Raw genomic sequence first — 19,699 nt, 5'->3', positions numbered from 1 at the left:
GAGCCCATGCTAATAGAACACCAGATACTCTCCTTGGCCCTCAAAGGGCTTTATATTTAGGCCTTTGGGTGATAATGCCCCTCTCTTTTTTGTGTGAACCTCAAGATTGTTTTCATTGGTGTGACTTAATCTCAGGCAGGTGGAGCCAGGCAAAGCATGGGTGGCCCCTTGAAAGGTTATAGCACCTGTCAGATGCAATTATACAGACATTAGTGACTATGATAATTATAACAGCACTAGTAATCATTGGAAAGTAAATACTGATGATCATTTGCTAACTCCTTATACTTTACTTATCCAACATAGTACAACCTTCGAAAGTAGAAATTAATATACCCCCATTATGGATGCAAAAACCAAGTCTCAGAGGTCACATGATTTGCCTAAAGACATTCGAGGAAGAAGTGATAGGTCAAGGACTTAAATGTGGAACTGACTAGCTCCAAGCCGTTCATTCGAGGGCACTAATTATTCCTACAAAGGTGCATGGGTGGTTACCAGAGGGAACACTCTGCTTCTGGAGCCAGGCCCCTCTTCTTCTAAGGAAACATGGCAACATATTGAGTTTCCTTCTGCCCATCCTGCCTTTCTTTTGACAGCCTTTCTTTCAGTATTTGCTTTTGGGCTTCTCATCCTCACTGACCAATGACTGGGATGATGCAGTTTGCATTTTCTGTTGCCATGCAGAAAGTGGCAGACACTGTGAAAGAGAGTGAGCCTTCCAGATGAAATGCAATGTGTAAATGGAAATTGTCATCATTATCCCCTGAATAAATGGAGAAAATGAACATTGGCTCTAGCAGAACTGGAAGGAAAAATTGGACTGCGAACAAAAGCATTATTAATTTAAGGAACTGCCTGAATTTGCCTCTGGCAGTTTCCTTTGTAAACACCGTTAACACTCTGGAATGCTTGAATTGTATCTAAATGCATAGCTTAAATATGTAAAAACAGAAACCTAGGCATTACTTTCAGGCATCCAGAGAATTGTTTGCTTCTAAAATCTGCCAGAACAAAATACAACTAGCATATGAGACTTCCAAATTATGAGGGTCTAATATTTCTCATAAAATCCTTTCACAGAATATAGAATTGTTGACTACCTCCTACCCAAGACCAGTTATAATTTACGACTGACAAAATATGGCTCTGTAACACTGCTGGTGCAGAACGTGCTTATATTTGTGTTTCTCTGTAACATGAACATGATTCTTGGAGGTAAAAGGCTGCAGCAAGGGATATCTTTAGGCAACAGAGTTATTTAAGTGGCCAAGTCACAGCTGAGTAACTTTGTAAATGAACCTGGTAGAGTCAACTCTGTGGAGAAGAATAATTGCATCTTTATGACCTCATTCTGAGGTGGAAAGCCCCTCACTCAGGCACCATGGTGGGAGGCATTCAGAGAAGTTGTATTTTGGACACTAGAATCAAGTAAGTTATATTTCCCAGAAGGAAAATATATCTATGAATTTTGGATGAGGTAGTTCTAAGTGAAAAGCCATCCTACCCTCACCAGGCTCACAGACTTTTCCCAAATAATCTGGAAAGTAAACATGGGCTTGTCAGTTCTCTGGAGCCCAAAAAGCATTTGGGAAAAATCTTGACTGAGTTTGATGAGCAACCATACCCCGGGGAATTCTCCATTTAGAAGCAAGAGGATAAAGGAAGCGTTGGAACAGTTGCTGCTAATTGGGAACCAACCAGCCCCTGGAGCAACTGATAGTAAGCTAGCAGCTTCCTGAGCATGAGAGAGTCAAAGTTTGAATCCCTTGCTCAAGTGTAGAATAACAATAATGACAGCAACCAACACAGACTGGGGTCTTACAATGGATGGGGGAAACAAACACTTCATATATACTCGTGTATTTATGTATATATATATATATGTGTGTGTGTGTGTGTGTGTACATGTGTATGTGTGTATATATATGTATGTAAAATCATTTCTATACATTAATATGCATATATAATTATTTAACCCTTTTAATAGCCTTATTAAGTAATTTTAAAATATTACTCCCATTTTACAGATAAGGGAACTGAACACAGAAGTTATGTAATTTGTCCATACTAGAAAGCAACAGAAGCAGGATTCAAACTGAGTCATGCTCCAGAGTCCATGTTCCTAACCACTTACACACATCATCACTTGACAGGGAAAGATCGTGGGCTTTCATGTTTGGCACTAAGGAACTGATTTCTGACTTACTTACTTCGAGGTACAATGGGATGCCATTGTGCAAGCACAATGGAATATTACTCAGCCATACAAAAGAATGAAATCTTGCCATTTGCAACAACACTGATGGATCTGGAGAATATTACGCTAAGTGAGATAAATCAGTCAGAGAAAGACCAATACCATACCATTCCATTCACATGTGGAATTTAAAAAACAAAACAAATGAACAAAGGAAAAAAAAGAGACAAACCAAAAAACAGACTCTTAACTATAGAGACAAACTGATGGTTACTTAGGGGAGGTGGGTGGGGGATGGGTGAAATAGGTGAAGGGTATTAACAGTACACTCATCATGATGAGCAGTGAGTAATGTATAGAATTGTTGAATCACTATATTATATCCCTGAAATTAATACAACACTGTATGTTAACTATACTGGAATTAAAATGAATAGAATAAGATAAAATAAAAAATGTGACCCTGAGTAAGTGACTTAACTTTATTCCCTGCCTATAAAATAGATAAAATTCTGAACTAGCAGATTGTCATAAAAAAGGTACTTAAGACTTAGTAGACACTCAATAAACAGTTTCTTAAGCTACATCTTCATTAAATTCACTAACCATTTCTGGCTATGATCCAGTATTGGAATGGCAGCTATCAACTCCAGACTACTTCTCTGGCTAATGATCTGAGAGGCACAAGCAGAGTGGAATGATTGCAAACTATAAAGGAAAAAATCATAAGCACTTACACACACAAATATACGGACTGGATTTTGGTGGAACTCAAAAGATAGAAAACACCTGCCTTCTACATTCAAATCCTATCAAATTTATCAGGTGCCTAGCATCATTGGATGAGGATCCACACTTAATTCTAAATCTGATTTTTGTTTGAAGAGTGTCAAAACTTTAAGTGCCAGCAATATATATTTTAAATAGATATCATTTCATATACATAAATTCATAAAAATATATATACAGTGTGTGTGTGGGGGGGGTATTTCCCCCTAGGGTGATTGTGTAACAAATTCACCTCATTGCTTCAGGCTATTTGAACCTCTCCATTAACTGGGCTGGATTAATTCTGAAATGATCCACTTAAGTTGTATTTCTCTGTGATTATTAAAATGAGATTTCCCCCCTTTTTCACAACAATTTCACCATTTTTCAAACATGGCTAATGACTCTGTTTTTCCTCCAATCCTTTGGCCATATTCCTTACCATGAAACAAATTGGAAAGGATGTGTGATTATGAATGATTTTTTTTATCTTTCCAAGTGGGAACCATGAAGTACTATTGTACTTTCTCATCCACTCCCCTATTATTTGGCTTCCTTCCTCTTTCCTGGGGAAGAGAAGGTATTTCAAGAGTAGAGAAGATTAGTTAATTATTTTCAGATGCCTTCTTACCTTGTTCTGTTAGACTCAAATCTCAATGGATTCATTTAAAATAACTGATCATTGGGTATCATTGAGGAATTGCCACTGTGGTATATTCTGACATGTATTTTTGAGTTCCAAATAAAACAAGAAGTTTCTCAGGGTGTAAGTAGACCCTAGTATATTCCCTGCCTCCCTAATTTTATTTATTCCACATCTGCTGGTAAAATATCCACTGAGAAAAAGAAAGTAAAATGATTATCTGTTTATTAAGTTATTTTGATAGACAGGAACAGAGACTCATTAATGTCACTTGAAGAAAAGGGAGATTGAATATTAACTAGACTTACTATGGTGATGATTTCACAATATATATAAATAGCAAATCATTATATTGTACACCTGAAACTAATACAATGTTATATGTCAATTATTCTTCAATTAAAAAAAATCTTTGATGTTTGAAAAAAAAGAAAGAAAAAGGTAGAGGGGATAATCACAAAGTCATTATAAAAGGTACAAGAATGCACTTAATTCAATTTTCTCCCAAATGTACAGAAAAGACATTTCTTCTTCCCTCTGGCCACCCCCCAAGTGATCTTGTCCTCCTGGAAAAAGTATCTCCTATCTGAGAAGTCCTCACCTTTGATAGCAATGAAAGAGGCAAGGGACACACGCACAGCCAGCCACACGAACCTGACCCACCTGGCAACCACCAGGGAGAAGTCTTCCCTGCCAGGTCCAGAATGACAGGTAGGTGTCCCTCCTGGATGCCTGGGCAGATGGTGATGTCACAGAGAACACAGAAAGAGCAGGTCTGGAGAGGAAGAGGATGAGTTCATGTTTGCAAATGTCAACTCTGGGGCACCTATGAAACATTCAAGAGTACATCTGGGCTTGATTCTCACGAGAGAGGTCTGAGCTGCAGAGGCAAGTCTGGTGACTTGCCCGGGCTACATGGCTTGGAGGTGGTGGTGGCAGTGCTGGAAGTTGATTGGAATCAGGTCTGTGTTAGTTCGTCCGTTGTGTGCTGCATGATGCCCCACATCAGGCCATCTAGTGAAGGTGTGAGGTGTGAGGCCTCCCTTCTGACCCTAAGCTCTCTGTACCTCGTCCCCTTGCTTCCTATTCCACTTTCCCGGCCTGCAGACTTCCTGTGCTTGCTTGTCTCTCCTTCTCCTTTATCTTAATTAACACTATACTCAGGAAAAGATCCATTAATATTGCTTTCCCCAGGGTGATTGACTCTTAAGCAACAACTCACCATGGGCAATGCTGAGGATGATGAACATAATGATGAGCATAAGAGGATCACTTATGGATATATTTTGTGTTTGTCCAGGCTGGGTTTTCCCCTGCATCTTCCTAAGTATCCAGGCTGTTCTTTCTACCTCACTGAAGATATGCACTGAAAAGACCCAATCCTACACACAACTTCTATTTCTGGATCTTTCAAAAGCAGGAGCTCTTAGGGTACAGCTGCAAGAGAAATACAGGGTGCCTGGTTAAATGTGAACTGCAGATAAGTAATAGTTTTTTTCAGTGTAAATATATCTCCAGTATTACAAGGGACATTCTTATGCTAAAAAGTTATTCATTGTTTAGCTGAAATCCAAGTTTAACTGGGTGATTTCTTCCATTTTGTTTTTTGCTAAATCTGGCAATCCTACTGTAGGGTAAAGGGGAAGAACCTTTGCAAACATGACAGGGGGATAAAGAAGGGAGAAGAAAATAGAGGGAGAAGAAAATAGCAGGAGGGAGAGAAACCCAACACTACGGCAGCTTCTGAGAAGCCCTCACAGAAATGGTCCTGAGTCTACCCCTCGCACAAGGGAGAGGGTACAGGACCTCACTGGAGAGGGGCTATTATCCTGCAGGAGTCTGGGCCTTTGGCCTCAGGGCATGTTCCAGGGTCCCCAGGACTAAACCAGGCAGACATCCCCTGAGTCCCTTAACATCAAGTAGCTATTTGTGCTTAGAAAATTATTTTCTCTATTAGGCCCCAAAGACTGAGATAAGGGAGGTCTAAGAATGCTGACAGTAGACTTCCTGCCAACCAGCATACAGAAGGCTTCAGACTACATTTAATTCTATCTAAAGGAAATTATGTGACGTTTCTAACATCCTGTTTTGTGAAGAAAACTTCTTAACTGCAAAATAATCATCATTACTGATAAACACTGGATATTTTCTATGTGACACACACCATGTTAAGTGTTTTATGTTCATTATTTTGGCTTTTGTATTAATATATTATTATAGAACAAAAGGAGGGGTCCTTTGTTAAGGGAGTGCCAAACTTTGAGGAGTCTGTGAAGAAGATTCCAGAAGAGTAAAAGAGGACATAAAGCAATGCCTACTTCACTTATTGATTAGCCTGGCTCTGGCCCCAAAACCTAATTATAAAGGAAATTAGGGGCTCCTGGGTGGCTCAGTCAGTTAAATATCCAGCTGTTGATTTCGGCTCAGGTCATGATCTCATGGTTGTGAGATCAAGCCCCATGTTGGGCTCCAAGCTCAGCCCTGAGCCTGCTTGGGGTTCTCTCTCTCTCCCTCTCTCTTTTCCCCTCCCCTCCCTTACACACTCTTTCTCTCTCTCTCACTCTCTCTCTCTCAAAATAAATAAATTTTTAAAAAACAAATAAAGGAAAAGTTATCTCAGAAAGATGCTTCACTCAATATACAATATATTTGTTTCAGGAGCCAGCCCTCTGCCAGCCTGCCTTGGTGCTGCCTTTAAAAAGCAAAAAGGGGGGCGCCTGGGTGGCTCAGTCGGTTGAGCGTCCGACTTCAGCTCAGGTCACGATCTCGCAGTCCGTGAGTTCGAGCCCAGCGTCGGGCTCTGGGCTGATGGCTCGGAGCCTGAAGCCTGCTTCCGATTCTGTGTCTCCCTCTCTCTCTGCCCCTCCCCCGTTCATGCTCTGTCTCTCTCTGTCTCAAAAATAAATAAACGTAAGAAAAAAAAATTTTTTTTAAATAATAAAAGGCAAAAAGGGTTGGTCCTGATGTAAATGCTTAACTCCTTGCCTCAGACATAATTTTTAGGCCTAGCTCAGAACTTGCAGCCTTTCCCCTAGCACAGGCTAAATTCTTCCAAGCTCTGTAACTCTATAAAAACCACCTGTACCTTTGTGCCAAGGTTTCAGTGAAAGCATTATATTCTGCAATTTCTATTCACTTGAAAGAGGGAAAATTTTCTTTCCAATCGACACAGTATCACTTCCCTCACAGACAGAATTGTTCATCTAGCACAGGCATTTCTTGTTTTATTTTACTTCAATTTCTGTGCTTCACAGATACTGCATTTTTTACGAATTGAAGGCTCATGGCAAACCCTGCATGGAACAAGTCTATTGGTGCCATTTTTCCAACAGCTTTGGTTCACTTCATGTCTCTGGGTCACATTTTGGTACTTCTCAAAATATTCCTAAACTTTTCATTATTATTATATTTGTTATGGTGATCTGTGATCCGTGATCTTTGATGTCACTATTGTAATTGTTTTGGGGTGCCATGCCCATATAAGAGAGCAAACTTAGCCCATAAATGTGGTATGTATTCTGACTGCTCCACCAATGAACTGATCCCCATCTCCCACTCCTCAGGATCTCCCTATTCCCTGAGACAGAGCAATATTTAAACTAGGCCAATTAGTTACATTATAATGGCCTCTAAGTGTTCAAGTGAAAAGAAATCATATGTCTCCCACTTTAAACTGAAAGCTAGAAATGATAGAGCTTAGCTAGGAAGGCATGTCAAGGGGTGCTTGGGTGGCTCAGTCAGTTAAGCATCTGACTTCTGGCTCAGGTCATGATCTTGCTTTTTGTGGGTTCAAGGCCTACATCAGGCTCTGTGCTGACAGCTTGGAGCCTGGAGCCTGCTTCGATTCTGTGTCTCCCTCTGTCTCTCTCTGCCCCTCCCTTGCTCTCAATCAGTCTCTCTCTCTCTCTCTCTCTCTCTCTCTCTCTCAAAAATAAACATTAAAAAAAAAGTTTGTTTTTTTTTTAAAGGAAGGTATGTCAAAACTAATACAGGCCAAAAGCTAGGCTTTTTGTACCAGTCAGCCAAGTTGTGAATGCAAAGGAAAAATTCTTAAAGGAAATTTATAGTGCTCCTCTGGTGATCACATGAATGATAAGAAGGCAAAACAGCCTTATTGCTGATATAAAGAAATGTTTAAACCAGCCACAACATTCCCTTAAACCAAAGCCTAATCTGTATCAAGGCCCTAACTCTCTTCAATTCCATGAAGGCTGAGAGAGGTGAGGAAGCCGCAGAAGAAAAGTTTGAAGCCAGCAGAGGTTAGTTCACGAGGCTTAAGGAAAGAAGCCATCTCCGTAACATAAATGTGCAAGGTGAAGCATCAAGTGCTGATGTAGAAGCTGCAGCAAGTTATCCAGAAGATTCTGCTAAGATAATGGAGGTGGCTACACTAAATGACAGATTTTCAATACATTGGAAGAGTAGTCTGTTGGAAGAGGATGCCATCTGGGACTTCCATAGCGAGAGAGAGGAGAAGTCAATGCCTGGCTTCAAAGCTTCTAAGAACAGGCTGATTTCTTAGGGACTAATGCAGCTGGATCCTGGAAGTTGAAACCAATGCTCATTTATCCCTTCAAAAAACCTAGGGCCCTTAAGAATTATGCTAAATCTACTCTGTCTATGCTCCATAAATAAAACAACAAAGCCTGGGTGACAGCACATCTGCATATAACATGGTTTACTGAATATCTTAAACCCAATGTTGGGACCTACTTCTCAGAAGAAGATTCCTTTCAAAATATCACTGCTCATCTATAATGCACCTGATCACCCAAGAACTCTAATGGAGATGGACAGTGATATTCTTGTCGTTTTCATGCCTGCTAACACAACATCCATTCTGCAGCTCATGGGTCAGGAGTAATTTTGACTTACAGGTCTCATTATTTAAGAGATGCATTTTATAAGGCTATACCTGGTACAGATAGTGATTCCTCTGATGGATCCAGGCAAAGAAAATGGAAAGTTTTCAGGAAAGGATTCACCATTCTAAGTGCCATTCAGAACACTTGTGATCCATTGGAGGAATCAAAATATCAACATTAACAAAGGTTTGGAAGAAACTGATTCCAACCCTCATGGATGACTTTGAGAGATTCAAGACTTCAATGGAGGAAGTAACTACAGATATGGTGGAAACAGCAAGAAAACTAGAGTCAAAAGCGGAACGTGGGGGTGCCTGGTTGGCCTTGTCAGTTGAGTGTCCAACTCTTAATTTCAGCTCAAGTCAAAAATCCCAGGGTCGTGGGACTGATCCCCGCGTTGGGCTCCATGCTGAGCATGGAGCCTGCTTAGGATTCTCTCTCTCTCTCTCTCTCTCTCTCTCTCTCTCCTCTCTCTCTCTCTCTCTCTCTCTCTCTCCCTCTCTCTCTTCCCCTCACCCCCACTTGTGCTCTCTCTCTCTCTCTCTCAAAAATAAAAATTAAAAACAAAAGTGGAGCCTGAAGACGGGCCTGAATTGCTGCAATTTCATGATAAAACCTGAATGGATGAGGAATTGCTTCTTACGGATAACTAAAGAGAGTGGTTTCTTGAAACAGAATCTACTCCTGGTGAAGAGACTTTGAAGATGGTTGAAATGACAACAGAGGATTTAGAATATTACATAAACTTATTTGATATAGCAAAATCAGGTTTTGAGAGGATTAGCTCAAATTTTGAAAAAAGCTCCACTCTTGGTAAAATTCTATCAAACAGCATCCCGTGCTGTACAGAAAACATTCATGAAAGGAAGAGTCCATCAATGTGGCAAACTTCATTGTTGTTTTCTTTTAAGAAATTGCTACAGTCACCCCAGCTTTCAGCAACCACCACCCTGATCAGTCAGCAGCCATTGACATCAAGACAAGACCCTCCACCAGCAGAAAGGTTATGCTTCGTTGAAAGCTCAGAAGTTGATTAGCATTAAAGTATTTTATTAAATACTTTAGCAATAAAGTATTTTATTAGAATATGTACATTGTTTTTTTAGACATAATGCTACTGCACACATAAAAGACTATGGCATAGTGTAGACATAGTTTTATATGCACTAGGAAACCAAAAGCAATTTCATTTGACTCACTTTATTGTGATATCCTCTTAATTGTGGTGGTCTGGAACCGAACCCACAGTGTCTCTGAGGCATGTCCATGCACAGTGTTCCTTCTCCAATAATAAGAAGCAAACAGGTTTCGACCTAACTTGGAAGCATTTTGTGCCTCCTACATGAAGGTATGAAATGGTTTTTCTTTTATGCTGAAAAATAAATCACAGTCATCCAATAGTCTAGCACCTGACTTTGAAATCTGAAATCATCTTCAAGACATCACAAAAATAGAAATCATCATCATCATCATCATCATCTTTCTCAACAATGACTAGCATAATAGTGTTTGCCCATGTTACAGAGGTTTATAAAAGGATACAGGTCATGAAATTTCTTGATTTTTGACCAAAACTTAGCAATTATGTTTTGAAGAGGTTTTTCCACTTAACCTTACAGATGAACTCCCTACCAAAACTTATTGGAAAAGAGTTTTTTTTTTAAAAAAAGAGAGATTTGTGTTATAGGATTTATTGCCAAGTCCATGGTCTCTGGTACAGACACCTGATATTACAAATAATTCAATCAGAGGTTAGTCTTAAATATCCTGATGCTGAAAGCAAGAAGTTATTGACATTAATATAAACACTTTGCACTGGGGGAGCTCCCCACCATCCACAATGAAGGCAGAAATAATAGTTTCTTTTTAAAGGAACTGGGAGGCATATACACGAATTTATAATCCCTAATCCCATGCAGACCCTGCATCTTTGACCTCCTTAGCATTTATACTTCTGTATAAACTGCAATAAGTTAAAGGCAATTTTTCCTTTGGTAAAAACAATAAAGATCCAGACCTTTCTCCACCTGGATGCCTCACATTCTTCAAGGTCAAAAAACTTCATTTCTCTCTGCCTTTTAAAAATATATTCGTTCTGAGCTAGGATTCTCAGTTGGATATTGGAGTTGCAAATATGAAAAAAAGGAAAGACTAGAATGTACTATTATCAGCATGAACTCATGGTTTTTTAAATACAGACAAAAAAACATATACATAATATATAATATAGAAATATATATTATATACAAATACATATAAATATAAGTACAAATGTTAAAATATATATATTTATATGTATACCTATATATACACACACACATATTTCCTAACTCTGTCTAGAAAAGGAATTGGAAATATTAACACTCCAATAGTAATGAGTACACCCAAATTTTAGTACTAGGAATGAGTGCTCTCTGGACAAAGGAGGATTCTAGGACTGGAACAAAGAGAGTACCAAATGCTCTCTGTTGTACTATATTGCTCTAGAAGTCAGAAAGTATCCAAAGAATGGTAGAGACTATCAAAAGCATACAGAAACTAATTTGAAGGGATTCTCAGAGGGAAAATCAGGGAAAATTTGAACATCAGAATAATGACATAGTGGATTATAACTTATTTTTAAGAAGAAATCCATGAGTTTGACTTCAGCTCAGGTCATGATCTTGCAATTCATGGGTCCAAGCCCCATGTCAGGCTCTGTGCTGATAGCATGGAGCCTGGAGCTTGTTTCGGATTCTCTCTCTCTCTGCCCCTCCCCTGCTCATGTTCTCTCTCTCTCTCTCTCTCTCTTAAAAATAAATAAACATTTGGGGCGCCTGGGTGGCGCAGTCGGTTAAGCGTCCGGCTTCAGCCAGGTCACAATCTCGCGGTCCGTGAGTTCGAGCCCCGCGTCAGGCTCTGGGCTGATGGCTCGGAGCCTGGAGCCTGTTTCCGATTCTGTGTCTCCCTCTCTCTCTGCCCCTCCCCCGTTCATGCTCTGTCTCTCTCTGTCCCAAAAATAAATAAAAAACGTTGAAAAAAAAATTAAAAAAAATAAATAAATAAACATTTAAAAAATTAAAAGAAAAAGGGAGATTGACTGTGTGGCTCAATTGGTTAAGTGTCTGACTTTGGCTCAGGTCATGATCTCACGGTTCATGAGTTCAAGCCCCTCATTGGGCTCTGTGCTGACAGCTCAGAACCTGGAGTTTATTTCATATTCTCTCTCTCTCTCTCTCTCTCTCTCTCTGCCCCTCCCCTGCTCATGCTCACTCACTCTGTCTCTGTCTCAAAAATAAATAAACATTTAAAAAATTTTTTAAAAAAGAAAATCCATGAGTCCATACTGATATAAATAAGTAAATACATAGATGAGGAGAGCAGAAAAGTTCTTCCTAACAGTAATATAGATATAGTAATATAAATACAAAAGCAATTATGAGTTAAAAAATCAACAATGGGGAAACAAAAGCAAAAATAACCTCTTAGGACTTCATCAAAATAAAAAACTTCTGCACAGTGGAGGAAACAACCCACAAAACTAAAAGGCAAGCTATGGAATTGGAGAAGATATTTGCAAATGACATATCTGATTAAGGGCTAGTATCCAAAATCTATAAAAAACTAATCAAATTCAACATCCCCCCCAAAAAAAAATAATCCAGGTTAAAAAAAATAGGCAGAAGGCATAAATAGACTTTTCCAAAGATTTCCAGATGGCCAACAGACACATGAAAAGATGCTCAACATCATTCATCATCAGGGAAATACAAATCAAAACTACAATGATATATAACCTCACACCTGTCAGAATGGCTAAAATTAACAACACAGGAAACAACAGGTGTTGGCAAGGATGCAGAGAAAGAGGAACCCTCCTTACACTGTTGGTGGGATTGCAGCTGTTCTAGAAAACAATATAGAGTTTCCTCAAAAAGTTAAAAATAGAACTACCCTACAATACAGCAATTGTACTACTAGGTATTTACCCAAAGATTACAAACATACTAAATGGAAGCGATATATGTACCCCAATGCTTATAGCAGCATTATCAACAATAGCCAAATTATGGAAAGAGCCCAAACGTCCATTAACTGATGAATGTATGTATGTGTATGTATGTATGCATGTATGTATATATAATGGACTATTACTCAGCCATCAAAAAGAATGGAATCTTGCCATTTGCAACGACATGGATGGAGCTAAAGAGTATTAACGCCAAGTGAAAGAAGTCAGAGAAAGAAAAACACCATAAGATTTCACTCATATGTAGAATTTAAAAAAAAAACAAACAAAACAAATGAGGGGTGCCTGAGTGGTTCAGTTGGTTAAGTGTCTGACTCTTGATTTTGGCTCAGGTAATGATCCCACAGTTAGGGGGTTCGAGCCCCACATCAGGCTCCATGCTGGGTGTGGAGCCTGCTTAAGATTCTCTCTCTCTCTCCCTCTCTCTCTCTCTCTCCCTTTCTCCCTCTCTCTCTGTCTCTCTGTCTCTCTCTCTCAAAACAAACAAACAAAAAAGAAACAAAACAAATGAACCTAGTGAGGAAAGAAAGAAAGGCAAACCAAGAAACAAATTCTTAAATATAGAGAAGAAACTGGTGACTACCAGAGGGGAGGTGGTGGGAATTGGGTTAAACAGACAACAGGGATGAAGGCATGCACTTGCTGTGATGAGCACTGGGTGTTGTGTGTAAGTGATGAATCACTGAATTCTACACCTGAAACCAATATTGCACTGGATGTTAATTTGCTGGAGTTTAAATAAAAACTTGGGGGGAAATATACAAATTTTTTAAATAAAAAAAAAGAAAATCAGCAATGGATGCTCAAACTATCAGTTAAAAGTTTGATAAGGAACATGATAGTTACATAGCCTCAAAGTGTCCCCACAAAAACCCTGATAATTAAAAAGGGGAAAATTAATGTTATAGTGAAGAAATTTAGTGAACATCATCCTAAGTTATCAATGTCACTATCACTGATTTTGGGACAAACCTACATCAAGTGCCTTATCCTATGATGCACCGAGGAGGATACAACCTAACTTCTTTCTTTTCAAAAATGCATAACCTGAATCTAGTCATAAAGAAACATTAGCTCAGCCCAGGTTGAAGGACATTCCACAAAATAAATGGTTCCTACCTTACAAAAATGCAAAGACATGAAAGACAAAGAAAGGTTTAAGAACTGTTTAAAATGAGAGGACAACTGCAGAGACACCTAAATGCAGTGTATGAATCTGGATTGGATCCTGCACTGAGAGAGACAACTAACAAAATCTGATTATGTCCTGTGGATTCAATAACAGTGTTGTACCAACATTAAATATCTAAAGTTTAATTATTTTACTGTGATCACGTAAGAACCCATCCTTTTTCATAGCAAATACACACTAAAGTGTTTAGGAGTAAAGGGGCTAATAGTCTCCAACTTACTCTCAAAAGGTTCAGAAAAAAATTACCTGTGTGTGTATGACAGAGGACAAGAGCAAATGGGGTAAGAGGTAAGCAAGAGTGAATCTGGATGAAGTATTAGGTGGCATCTTGTACTATTCTTGTAACTTTTCTATACATTTAAAATAATATCAAAATAAAAAGTTACAAAAATCTCCCCATTTTTCAAGGCCCAAGTGGATCCTATGTCTTCCATGAAGCCTTCTCTTCCTACTACAGAATGAAATCATAAGTCATAGAATTTTATTGCGTGAAGAGTCTAAGTACTTTCTCCAGAGAAATCCTGTAGCAGGGTGAGTCTGTATTATTCATCAGTTATTAATTAATCAAAAGGCTTCTGAGGAAGTCACTCCTCTTGTCTCATCTATTACCAAAATCTTCTGCTATCATTTATCTCTCCAATTATATTGAAAGCCTCTTGAGACCTGGAAATATTTCTTACAAGTTCTTTAACCTTCTGATCTCTTGTTCACACTCCCCACCCCTTCCCCTGCCCCTACTCCCATGGCTCACAGCCTCTTTGCCAACAATAGAAAACAATACTGGTGTACTCCTCCTATTATTCCTTAACCCATCATGGTTCAGCTTTAGATGCCAGCCCTTTATGACACCATAGACTGGGTTGATTATCTTTGTACATACTCCTGAGAGCACTCCATTCTTATGCCGGTGTAGCACTCATTGTGGTAAACTGAAATTGGCTACTTTCTTGTTTATCTCCGCCACCATATTCCAAGCTCCTTAAGGGCTGAGACTGGGTGAGAGGATTAGAGATTCATTAAATATTTATTGAACAACTAAATGAGTAATGATGGCTTAATTTCTGGAAGTCAACACTTGATGCCAGTTTCGATACCATTTTCAGACAACCTACTTCAGAATCACTTGGGGTGCATGTAAGCTATGCTACCAGGACTCACCTGGAATGTAATCAATCTTTGGGGGAATAGGGGCTGAATATCAAATTCGTAAATTTATCAGGCAATTGTAATTAACACTAAGAGGCCATAGATGGAGCAGAATGAAGTTATTTTCTATTATTCCTGCGCCTGCATTTCTCACCCCTAGTGCAAAACTCCCCGAAACAAATCTTGCTGTGATCCTGGAGTTTCTACTCAATTTACACCCTCCCTATTGAAGTATGGCCTTTGAGGATCTGGCCTCCAGGACTGTTTCTCAGTGGCCAACTTTAAAGAATTTTGCAAGCCTCTCGTGTCCATCCAAAATTTAAGGCTAGTTGGTGCTAAAGAAGCCAATTTACTTAATATATCTGGAAAGGAATGACAAGGAAATACAGTTTAACATAATCAAAATTTTACATAGAAAATAACAAAAAGACAACATGTAGGATAAAATACAAAAAACAAAAACAAAAACAAACAAAATAGAAAGACTTGCTTTCCAGCTCTAGTCCTACCAGAAAAGAAGGATTTTCATCTGGAAAAACATTGACTTTGGATTAAACCAACTGTTACATACAATTACATATCCCTTGAAGTACTAGCAGTGCCCTCAAAGTTTTAAAAAGTTGGAGAGAGGGGTGCCTGGGTGGCTCAGTCGGTTAAGCGTCCAACTTCGGCTCAGGTTATGATCTCACGGTTTGTGAGTTCAAGCCCTGTGTCAGGCTCTGTGCTGACAGCTCAGAGCCTGGAATCTGCTTCAGATTCTGTCTCCCTCTCTCTTTGCCCCTCCCCCGCTTGTGCTTTGTCTCTGTCTCTCAAAAATGAATAAATGTAAAAAAAAATTAAAAAATAAAAAATTGGGGAGAAGACACTTATGTTTGTATGAAGTTTTACTGAGGGTCCTAACAGTGATATTTTTAGCCTGTGCATCTCTGTTGTGTGTTAATACAGACTGTTTACAAGCTACTTATAACCTCTTTGCTTTGTGATTCTAGATGAATTGCAAAAATAAGATATTCATTTCTCTTCCCATCTCTTAAATGCTATGCTTTTATCATGATCTTTATTTTAAGGTTCATGAAATGAAAAGACAGTCCCCCCCCAAAAAAAATAATCAATGGACAGCATCTTGAACACTGTGACATAAATTATTCTGAGTTAATAATTTACTAGTTTAGAGAGCCAAGGGAGATAAGCAAGATTCCCAACGTAAGCGAAGAAAAAAAAACTGTGTGCGTATTTAAATAATTCATACTTTAATTAAAATTGCCTATGGAACACTAGGGTAGTCCAAAATCATTTGACCAACACCTATGTTCATCAGTTTGAAAAAGAAAAAGAAGAGTCACCATAAATAACTTTGCATGGTTTTCGAAGGTCCCCAAACTGTGGAAACATATAGGTCACATGCTTTTACCCCGTGCTTCGTGCTAGAATTAGCTCATGGTGTCAAGAGGGGGAAGTACACACTAAACAGCAGGTACTCAGTGGGTTTTGCTGCATGAAGCATAATGAGGATTTCAGATGTAACACACTAATACTTGTTTTATTACCGTAGTCAATTGTCCGTGCATCTTAGGATTCATGTTGTGTACATTGGCTAAGTCATGTTTCTTTCATTAGCTGAAGCAATTAATGTACATTCAGCCTTTTAAGTGCTACCTCTTTATGCTTTCTCCTTGTGTAATTCAGTTTGCAATGATTAAAATAATTTTTCAATGGCGATGTCACAGCTTAATGAAAAAATATATAGCAGTAATGTAAGAAGCATTTGTAAACATTTTTAGGAGGATATTGTTTGTTGTTACACAACCCTGTAGCAGATGGCTATAAAAAGCAGCTCAAACTCAAGAACGAGCTGAGAGACCTCAGGGGATTGGGATAAATAGGTGAAAGAAGGAGAGATTTTATTGTTCTGAAAGAGAATTTAATGCCACGTCAGAAATAGCTTTTGGTCCCTCTTTTGGTTTGTATGGTTAAGGACTAAATATGGGCTGGTGTTGACAATGAATGCCTCAGTCTTTTAACCATGGGGCACTCACCTTGTGCCTGACCCCGGGCTAAATCTTTGACATACACAGCTTCTCATTCAGTCATAGAAACTGTGAGAAACTGAGACATAGAAGAATGAAACAACTCTCCCTAGAGTCTCACTGCTAGTTAGCACTGGAGCTAGGATGCATCCCGCACCCCATCACCCTTTTACCTTTTTACCCTTTTACCACCTAGCAGAGTGGTTAAGGAGTCAGGCTGCATGGCGTTATGTCTGAGCTTGGCTGTATAGTAGCAATGGGACTGGAGCACGTTGCTTAGCCTTTCTGAAACTCACTCAGTTAATGGTATTTAAAAACGGAGACAGTAATAGAAACCCAACTCACAGCAGTGTTGTGAAGAGCCAGTAAGTGAATACGTGCCACGCGCTCAGAAGAGCGCCTCCGCACACACATGGCAAGCGCTCGCTCAGCATCTCCTCTTAGAATTATTACTATTTCTGCTATACTGCCCACCCAGTGATGTCTGCTACTCTATTTCAGGCCTAATTGTTTCTTTGTTTTAAGCAAGATGCTGTGCTATTATGATGCCTATTAGTAAATGAGTATGTGTGCAAAGGGTCTTGGAGACAATTATGACATGCTTGTCACATGTTATAATCAGAATCCAGATTTCATCAACGTATCTTTCCTAATTTAGTAAGAGGTTATCCTTTTAATGCAATGGGTAATAATTTCACTAGATGTATTTTTTAAATTATTTTTAGCTTTTGCAGGCATGATATGATAATTCAGTCTTTAGCAACTAAATATATGTGATTAGACAAAGTAGTTCAGCTATTGAGAACATCATATAATGTTTCCTTTAGATTCCCAGTCAGCATTGAACAGAAGAAAAGCTATTCCTGATCTATGGTAACTCAGTACATTCTTTATTCAGGCTGGCTGCTTCCTGAAAGCTCTCATACTTCCCTCTGCCTATATAATGCTTTCCCTGATTCTATATTTGTCATGCCCCTGCTCTCCCTCAGAGACTAAGTTAAATGTTACCTCCTCCAGGAAGCCCTCCAAGAAGCTTTCCAGATCTGCTCTTCCTTCCCGGATAAAATTATCTCTCTCTCATGTGAATGCCTGAGACAGAAAGCATCCATTTTCTTCCAATAACTATACTCTCTTTCTACTTGCTTATGAACTTCTGGGCTTCAGCCAACAAAGGGCTTTCCAGAATAAAGACCATATCAGCCTCTCAGAACACCCTGGGTATGGCCAGCCATGTGACCACAGTTTGGTGAACAGGATGTAGACAGAAGTATCGTGTCCTATTTCTAGGACACGTCCTCATATAGAGCAGTTCTTGACTCTTTCCCTCTTTCTGATTGCTCAAGTGGACTTAGCGGCTGATACTTGAGCAGCCATTTTAGACCATGAGGTAGAAGTCAAGTGTTGATGATAGCAAGAACGGCTAGTTAGCTCCTGATGATTATAAAGTCACTGAGAAGCATGGACTGCCCACTGCCAGAAACTATTTATGTGAGAAAGAAAGAAACTTTCATTTTCTTTCATTTGTATATGGACCCAATCTTGACTCATTCAACTCCTTCACATTTGGTATTGTCTGCACCTGTATCTCCTGCATGGCACTCACAATATCACATTGTATCTAACCACGAGCATAGTTGTCACTGTACTAGATGGGAGTTCCCAAAAGTGAGGACTGCCCGTTGAGTACTCATCACATGCCAGATTCTTAGTAAGCTCTTGAGTAAATGCTTGTTGCATAAAGACAACCTGAACCAGAATGTGTAGAAGACATTAAAAATATAGCTCCTCTTGACACAAAATCAGGAGCATTGTTTTGTATAAGCATAAACGTCTTTTTCATGCACAGATTTACAGTGCACAACAGAGAAGCAGCACAAAAATGTTCTGTTGTTATGCCTATCCATTGCTCTTACTCAGAATGACCTTATTATAATTAAGAGAGTAAATTCTCTCGCTTCAGGATTGTTTGTTTGCTTGAAGGCTCCAGCAATAAAGCATCTACATTTGGCTGAAGAACACTCTCGTCTGAAAAGATCATCCTCTTGAGTAGAAAGCCTTAGGAAGAGTGAGTGGTAGCTGTGAGGGAAGAGAGGCTCACAGCTGTCACATGATTCTTACATGTTACATGAGCCAAGGTTGTGGGATATGATTACAAGAATTATGAGACTCAGCCCATGTCCTAGGTTTTAGGCACTTGCTGGATATTTCTACACTTAGTCTAACTTCCTATCCAGAATAATTTTTCAGGGGTTCACTAAAATAGACAGTGTCCATCATTTGAAATAGTCTATATTATTATGAATTGCAGGGTTTAAAAAGTAGCAGGAACAGAATATTTTAAACTTGAAAAGCAATGTTTTAGCAGAAGGTAATGCTTTCGAGAATGCAGCCTTGGGTTTTTGTTTAGTTTTTGTTTTGTTGTTTTTTTTTTCTTTAGAATAAAACAATCAACTAAAAGAAAATAGAATATCTTGGGCATGAGTGTGTTACTGATTTATCCATCCTCTGCTATGATCCCATGACTCTTTGGTAACGCCACATATCTGAAATTATTATATGAACTTTGTAAAATGCATGACTTCTATGGGAATTCAAAACTCAACTTGAGTATTAAGCACTTAGCTCAGTTTCATTTCCCAACACTACTGACATCATGAAGCTCTTCAGAAGGTTCTGAGTGGTATAGAAAAAGATTTGTCTGAATTTAAGAGCCTAATTTGTCTGCTTTAGAAGAAAAAAACATAATCTTTTTGGTGGCAAAGATTTTTGAGATATAAGTATGACACTGATTTGGCTGTAAATTTTTAAATGGCAATGAGAAAATGAGCCATGTTCTTTTTCTCAAATTC

The 19,699-nt window shown here is 38.9% G+C and overlaps 1 pseudogene; it reads left to right on the top strand.

Moving 5' to 3' along the window:
• The first annotated feature begins 7,233 nt into the window (after positions 1–7,233).
• Positions 7,234–9,513, top strand: LOC125933108 (tigger transposable element-derived protein 1-like; annotated as a pseudogene).
• The last annotated feature ends 10,186 nt before the right edge of the window (positions 9,514–19,699 follow it).

Source organism: Panthera uncia, chromosome D2, assembly GCF_023721935.1.
Source record: "Panthera uncia isolate 11264 chromosome D2, Puncia_PCG_1.0, whole genome shotgun sequence".
Lineage (NCBI taxonomy): Eukaryota > Metazoa > Chordata > Mammalia > Carnivora > Felidae > Panthera > Panthera uncia.
Note: the sequence above shows the minus strand (reverse complement) of the source record. Positions and strands in the feature narration are given on the sequence as shown.